Raw genomic sequence first — 6,045 nt, forward strand, 5'->3', positions numbered from 1 at the left:
ACTAGTTTAATCATGCTTAATTATTGCCTTGCTTAATTATAACTCGGGATAAATTCTTTTTAACTCCTCACCCAATCTATGCATATCACTACCCCTGCATCTTAGGACAGCGGCTGAATTAGAGAAGGGAGACAGGGGCTCGAGCTCCTGGGACATCCCAGGATTCGGGATGTCAAAACCTTGCACTAGTCTGGTAATGGAGAGGAGAAAAACAAAACTCACAGGGGAAAAGGAAGATATGAGAGTCTCTTTTTGTATTTGTGATTTATTTTTTTTTTTTAATTCTGCACACATTGGATAGATGTGCCATTTCTGCATCTGAAAATATTTACACTGCTACTAATGAATAATTCAAAGCACCATGGATCAGCAAAATAGAACTAGAGCAGCTTTGGGAATGGTTAGATGATTGTGATAAAAGGTGCTCTTATATCTTTGTGTGTGTGTTTGTGTGGTGTAAAACTAGCTAGACTCTTTTATTTATACAATAGAAAATAACTTCAGGTACAGATGTCAAGTGAAGGGTTATGTGATTGCTGACCTGGTGTCATGCCAAACTGGAGCATAAATAAATTATTTAATTAGAAACACGCTGTTATTTTCCTGGTATTATTATTATTATTATTATTATTATTTTGAATTTAAAATCTAGTTTGTTTTGTGGGGTTAACATTTCAGGGCAAAAGAACTGGGTATCCAGTTATTCTCCTTCATCCCACCTCCCCAGAAATGCCCACATTTGACCTGCGTCTCCCAGTTATTGGTTGAGAGCCTCGCTGTTGAATAAAAACCGAGAGAGGAAAGAGAGTAAGGATTGTGGAACCTAGCCCTGGGAAAAGAATCCTGAAAATATTCAGCATATAGGATTCAAATTCTTGAACAGCTTTAGATGAACCAAAACTAGATTTTTACACAGAATAGATTTACCAACAATTGATGTGTGTTATTTCTGGGATTTTTTAAGCTGCTGTGATTTCTAGATCTGGACTATAAAATCTGAGGAACAAGCCTTCAGGTGGCACATATACAGCTGTCAGGGAGAGATGGCATGCCCATGTCTGCAGGCACAGCACCCCCAAGCTCCCAGGAGACGCACACCAGCCACGCCAGGCTGGAAATCCCACCCCAGTCGCTTTGGTAAAAGTGATGCACGGATGTAGCCATTGCTTCTGGGAGCATCTTGACAGCAGATCTACACCAGACAAGCAAGATTCACTTCTCATTTTGCAGGATTTGGGTAGGTTATCATGGTCACCACACCTGCCCCAACTGGTGCAGCAGCTGCTTCCCTGGGTGAAGCCGTTTCTCCTGGTGTGATTTGTAGTGCGTGAACCACGTCTCACTTCGATGATTTCTGTCCCAGTGTTTTAGACACCATCCGCAGGTGCTCGCACTGTGCGTGATAAACTGGACCAAAAAGAGGGAAGGAAGACAGAAAGAGAAAAAATGATTAATGAGGAGCTCAGTGAATTGCAGCAATGATTTAGCATGCCCTACTACCACAGCACGAGCCCACAGCCACTGTCGCAGTGCTGGCAGTGCCGTGCCACACCTTCTGGAGGTGACCCCAGAGACTCAGGAAAGCTGGGGCTTATGCCGCAAGGTTCCCAGAAAACAGCAACTCCATGCCTTGGCTTCCCATGGGGGCATCGTGATCTCTGTATTTCAGAAAGGTGTGGAGGGGTGAGGATATTCTTGGTAGTAAAGTTTTAATGCCACGTAGCGATTGCGTGGTTCATCACTGACCCTGAGCAGTGCCTGGTGGGCAGTGCAGTCACCCGGACAGTCCCATCTGAACGTGGGCTCTGAGTACCTCTGATTTGATAAATGTTATTTCCAAAGGGGGAAGCATCTGTGCATCCTCATGTGTACATCTCTGTATCTTTCAAGATTGCATTTCACTTCATTTTATTTTTTCCTCTATTCCTTCCCCCCCTCCCAAACCACAGACCTCAAACCACAGAGAGAATCAGTTCAGATAGCTTAAAAAGCAGAGGAATGCTGACAGACCAGGACTGCCGGGGTCTCTCCTGTTACAGCTATTGATTCATCTCGGGTAAGAGAAGGGCTTTTTGTGCTGTACCTCTACCAAAAAAAATTAAAGGCAGAAAGAAACCACTGACACACAGAGCGAGGATTTGGCTGGGTTCTACTTCAAAGGGCTTTTTTCATCTCATGTGGAAGGAAGGAATGTTTTTACAGCCCGAAACCTCCTCGTCCTCCCAATGAACATCCCTTCCACTTCCAAAAGGCTGGGATAAGGCAAGCCTGGGCTGACGACTCCATGTGGAAGAGGAGGGTGCAGCAGGAGGCTGCCTCTTTTCCTTCGGTACCTCTGCTGCATGTTCCTGTCGCTGGTTCAGAAGGAAAAGGGTGAGAGAAAAAAATCAAAAAACACCAAAGCTCTGTCTAAAGCATTTCAGAGCACTCATGCAGCATATTAGAGGCTGAAAGGAGCTTTCTGGCTCCTATCTGGCTGCTGTTGCAGTCATTAATGTGGTTTTGTTCCATTATTAATGACACCAGCAAAAGAAATCAGACCTCCCAGACAAACTTGAGAGGTTCTCAAGGAGCAAAGAGGGAAGGAGAGCAGTGGGGGACCCTTAAAATGGGGGAAATACCTGAGGGGAAGGGGAGAAATAAAATTAAAATGCTGGAACTAAGCATGGAGCAGTAAAAATCTCCAGGTGTCAATAGCACTGTATGGGTGGTGAAATGAACCTTTCACAATGCCTGTAAATCATTCCCAAAGCCTGCTACTTTAAGGGCACTTTATAATTAAACCAGGAGAAACTAATTCCTCGCAGCCTGTGCCTTATTGTTTGATATGCCCGTGCTTCTAGAGCTGCTGTTTGGCAAACTGATTAAAATAAAACCAGAAGGGCAAGACTAATGGACGAAACCTCTGTAACCCGGAGCAGCGTATCATTACCTCCGTCTGAATGTGGTCGGACAGGATTTCAATAAAAAGCTTTGTTAGGAAAATGAGTCAAGAATACGGCGAGGTAAATAATCTCAGCATTAACGCCCCAACCTGGCTTTCTGGCAAAGTTTCTCTGGTTTAGATGCCCCAGCAGCAGGAGAGGTCTGCTGGAGTCCCCACCTTGGCATTTGGGGTGCTGGGAGGCAGACACATGCTGGGGGGAATTGGGGCGCTGACCCCCTGGGGCTCACCAGAACTCAAGCACGGAGGTCAAATTAGGTTAGATTAGCTGCTAATGAACCACATGGCCATTATAGGTCCTCCTCGGAGTCAAGTGGTTTGCACTGTGGGGCAGGAAGCTCTGGCTTCAAACACTGCTTAGGACATGGATGGTCTTTCTAAAGCCCTAAAGTGATGCTTCTCATGCAAAGCAGTAAAATCCTCTGCCTTTTGGAAAGGCACAGTAGGATTCAGCCTTTTGAGGGGCAAATGTATCCAAGCTGGCCCCTCTCACCAGCCACTGGTAGGGCTCCTCAAACCATCCAGCCCACGAGGGTGGGAGAAATCAGATCAGGAGCAGCAAACTCCTCCGTGCCCAAGGTTTGTTGCAGAAGTTGATGGTGATGGTTTTTAAGGCAGCAGACCCTTTCTGTGCAAGCTGCAAAACTGAGTAATGAGAAACTCTATAGAGATATGAGGCAGGAGCCACCAGACTGGGGTTCCCTCCTATGCCCATGCCCCCAACAGCAGCCCTATGCCTCTAAATTGGATTAAATACTTCCTTAATACTGAGCATTTTGTTGTGTGTCGCAGTGTGTTTCTTGAGGCACAGGCTTGGGGTTTGTTTGTTTGGGTTTTTTTGCTCATTTTTGTTTGTTTAGTTGGTTGGTTGGTTTTGTTTTTAATTCAGATGTTTCATAATTTTCCCCTTAAAAGGTGGAATCCAAAATCTCGTTGCTGTTAATTACTGATGCTGAAAACAGACACTCGCTTCTTATCCCAGGACTGGATATTTGCCCTGTACTGCAAAGCCAAAACTCACAGAATCTGGGAAGAGCTTGAGACCTGGATTTCAATTTCATGACTACCAGCTGTCTTTCCAATGGAGCGGATTAAATCAATGGAACCAGTGGGATACATTTTAAATTACTCAAAGTGCAATTCATTTTATTCAAGCCTATGCCCCGTATGTTGTGCTACCAAAACAGGTCACTGGGCCAAAAGCCCCAAAATAATTTTATAAAGGTTTAAATAGATGAATAAGGGTAATGATGTAAAGTCACATCACCATGAGACCTTCTTTAATGCTCTGAGAAATAAAACCACCATGAAGAGATGGGGTCAGGAAGAAACTTTGCCACTGGGGTTCTCTCCTAGGAGAAGGACTGCAGGACTTTTTGCTCTGGTCTCATTTTCAGCACAGGCATGATGCTGGCCTGATGGAGGAAAGGGGATCTGGTGAACCACAGGAGCAGCTCACACGGGTGGGGTGAAGGGGCAGCAGTTCACAGGCTGTTTTTATAGGTAAGGTGCCTGGCGGGATGCCTCAGACACCCCAGCACCAGAGCATGCCCAGACCAGGGCAGGCTGCAAAACCTGTGCGAGAGCCAATATTCTGGCAGTGAGTTCTCACTGACCTCTCCTTCCCCTGTACCTTCACCTGACTCTCATTGCTTGAGCTTTAAGGAATGCACCAGATGTCAGGGAAACTGGAGATTTTATTGCATCCTGAACGAAAGATGGGCCCTGGAGTCCATGCAGGTTGCATAGCCTCTATGGGTCTTAGCTTACTCCGTGGCTGAGGGGCTTGGGCAGACCCTGGTGTCCCAGCAATGTACCCTACCCTACAAGGTAGGGAATCTCCTTTTCCTCTCACCCATGAAGAGAGCTAATGCACAGACCAAGGTGTCTATCTCTTCTACACACCACACTATGGAAATATTCAGGAGAGGGAAACATGAGGAGAAGCATGGAATAATTACAGAAGTGCCACCACGACCCTTTCATTAGTTATGGGGTGGCTCTCCTGGCAGCATCCGTCTTTGAGCGAGGATCAGTTTTCAGGATTGGGGCATTTACATGTTTTCAAATCATGTTTCTGCCTATCTTGCGTTATCCCAGCTTTTCTGAAAGAACATGCATTTTGGGGAGGCTTCTGGAAGATGGTCAAAAGGAGAGAACACCCAGTGCCTGTCTGAATACAGTAGGATGGGAACAGGACTGTCAGCTCTTGTCCTGTCACCGGGCACCACCGAGAAGAGTCTGGCCCTGACTTCCTTTCTCCTCCATGCCATCAGCTATTAATACACATTAACAAGATTGCCCTGAGCCATCCCTTCTCTAGGATGAAGGCTCCCTGCTCCTGCAGTCTCTCTTTGCATGACAGGTAGCCCAAGCCCTCAATCTCCCTCACAGTCCTTCACCAGGCTGGTTCCAGCATGTCCACCTCTCCCCATTTCTCCCCTTGTCCAGGTGCCTGGCCGTGCAGCCAGCTCTCTGCACCTCGCTCTGCACTTCTTTAACCCCAAATCCCATCAGTGTGCCCGTGGGGATGCTGTGGAGGCAGCATCAAAGGGATGCTCCAGTCACCATGAGGAGAAACCACCGGTGATGCGGGGCTGGGAGTCCAGCTGGCCGGCCAAACTGCCCTCCAGCTCCTGCAAAACCAGTGTATAACGGGGCTTTCTCCTCAAAACCCTTCCTGGAGCCACCTGAAGTGCTGTCTCCTCCCCTAAAGCTTTGGGATCACGGAGCCCAGGGGTGCCCACGGAGCCCCCCGCGGTGCCCCTCAGCACCCCGCCGCCGTGCCCTCACCAGGGGGGCACCACAGCCGCTCGGAGCGGGTCTGACCCCATATGCAGCCCCCCCTGACGACCCCACAAGGGCTCCCCCGTGTTCCCCAGGGACCAGCCGAGCTCCTCGGCCCGGCCCCGCCGCCCTGCCCGGGGCCCGGCCCCGCTGTGAGCCCGGGGCCGCCCCTCAGCGCTCATTTCCTGGCGGCGGCGGCGGCCGGGCCCCGGAGCGGCTTCGTGTCCCCAAAGCCGCCTCTGGAGGGGAGGGGGGACCCGAGGGGCGTCCCCGGTGCCTGTGGAGGAAGAGGAGGGAGGGAGGGAGGGAGGAAG

Source organism: Aythya fuligula, chromosome 1, assembly GCF_009819795.1.
Source record: "Aythya fuligula isolate bAytFul2 chromosome 1, bAytFul2.pri, whole genome shotgun sequence".
Taxonomy (NCBI): Eukaryota; Metazoa; Chordata; class Aves; order Anseriformes; family Anatidae; genus Aythya; species Aythya fuligula.